Below are 2,387 nucleotides of genomic sequence, written 5' to 3'. Positions count from 1 at the left end.
GGCCCCGGGTCGGGGACGCCGTGAGGGGGCCCTGCCGGGGTGGGGCCTGAAGGAACGGCGGCAATACGGCGAGGAAACGGAGGGGGTGCTGGGTGACGCCTCCAAGTCCCCTTTACCAAAGACCCCTTGGTCATCTGAGCGCTGAGATTTGGGAAAAGTTGTGGTTGAACAGGGAGGGCTTTGCCTGAGCCCCACAGGCCTGTTCTGCTTGACCAGCGGTGCACCTGCAGCCCACCGTCCCTAGGAGCGAGGAGCAGGGGGCGGCGAGGGGCACGAGGGGCCCCCGGGTCGGGAAGCCACAGCACCAGCCGGGCTTAGAGAGGGACGGCTGCTGGAGCCCTAAAGGTTTCGTAAGGTCACGGGACTCGCGATGTTTTCCTTTGGCGTTGCTGATAACAGCATGGTGAATGATTCAGTCGGTATCACCATCACTAGAGAGCACAGTTTGCATCGGGAGTGCTTTAAAGAACCAGAAAACCCCTATTGCCCCACGCTTTATTGTCATGTCAAACAGGAGACTGTCGGGTATAATGCCTGAGAGCGGACTTTGCCCTCTGTTTATACCATGATATCATCTCTGTGCCGGGGAAGGTAAACAACGTAGAGCGGAGGCACAGATACCACTGTGCCTGAAGCGTGGGTGTCCACAGGCTTTGTGGCTACATTTCAAGTGCAGAGAACTCTGTGCATGTATATATATAGGTGCAGATATATTATTTATGCAAACTGCTTCTTCATGCTGCCTGCACTACAGCCCTCGTTGTAAGCTGGATGTTTTTCCATCGTTTTCCAAGCTCTGCACATCGGGGCTACTCATCTGTGAGCTGCACACAGCATTGCTTATCTCCCGGCTCATGCCGAGGGCTGTGTGCACACACACGCATGCAATACACTAGATGAGAATTGCCTCGAAAGTACAATACAATAAAAGGGAAATTAACCTCAGTAATATCACTTCTTATCGAGACTTGGTCCTGTTCAGCATTCCTGACATTTTGTTATTTATTTACTTTCATTTTTTTAATTTCAGTTTGGTATTCATTTTCAAATCAATAACTGTTCCCACCTCAAAACCAAGCTTGATTTTGAATACATAGGTAACGCTGTTTAAGTCATTGAGTTGTCTCATGCTTAAAATAAATTACGCAAATGTCATTGTAGGAGTGAACTGCCACAAAGATAGCATGCTGGTGCTGCCACGGCATTTCCTGATAGTGTAATAGTAAGCGTTAGCGAGCTGTTCTCAAATTCTCACCAACTTCCCTTGTTGGAAAAAGAACGCTACAAAATGGAGATGCATTAATATTAAAAACTAGAGCATCTATTATTAGCTCTGATGTAATAACACTGATGTAATTTTCAGAGAGAAGTTAAACAACGCATCTTGGAACGGTATGTTTTTTTAATGGGTCCGTGGAACCATAACTTTGATTAAGAACTGCTGAGTTAAGCTAAAGCACTCTTCCATAAAAACAAAACACAACTGTTTCTGTCCTTAATTAATTATTTAATAGATTAAAAAGTGATACTTTTTCAGCCTTCCCCTGAGGTGTGATGGATGAGAAACAAGAAAACATGCACTGACAGTAAGGCACAGGGTTCGGTCTCCCTTCAGGCTTTTCAGAGCAGTTCGTATCCCTGCAGATACACCTTTTTGACTAAAGAGTGGTTGTGAAGGCTGCTCTATGCTCCGGTCTGTAGCCAGAGTGTTGTGGTGTCAGGAAATTCCCAACTACACGTGACTGAGGAAGGTGCACAGCATTCTGTGGCCACTTCTGTAGTTAAACTAGGGGGTGCTTAAATTTGTTCCTGCTGTGTTATTGCATTTAACTGTTTCTTTGTAGTCGCAGCTTTGTGACTGAGCCTATCACCTTAGGATGATGCAGTCAATCATAAAGCAGGTTTATTATGCTCAGATTGTTTGGAGAATATAGATTACTATCAGTTGTTTGCTAAGTACCAGCATGTTGCAAACTGCTTATTTCAGCTACGGAGTGGTAGGTCTACTTTTTAATAGCGAATTTGTCTTGTGGGATGAATAATTTATTTTACCGTTATTTTTCCTTCAGACCTCTGGAGCCTGTTTTGCAATACCTCACTGTTCTGTACTACTCCTATCACATTATATTGGTAAACTTTATGTAAGAGTTTTAACATAATATCTTGGAAAGAATTTTTGTACACATTCTCTAAACAAGCACTAATGTTGTAACTTTTTAGGCAGTAATTCTCTCTCACATTTTTAACTGTTTAGTTGTTGGTCGTTTCAGGGAAACATTCAGACACTCCTTCACAACAGCATCAACCCGATAAAAAGATAATTCTATATTATATGACAATCAGCATTTGATATTCAGGCAGAGACTAGAGCTTTGGAATCAAAGTGA

This window comes from Meleagris gallopavo, chromosome 1 (assembly GCF_000146605.3).
Source record: "Meleagris gallopavo isolate NT-WF06-2002-E0010 breed Aviagen turkey brand Nicholas breeding stock chromosome 1, Turkey_5.1, whole genome shotgun sequence".
Classification (NCBI taxonomy): Eukaryota; Metazoa; Chordata; class Aves; order Galliformes; family Phasianidae; genus Meleagris; species Meleagris gallopavo.
This window is presented reverse-complemented; position numbering follows the sequence as displayed.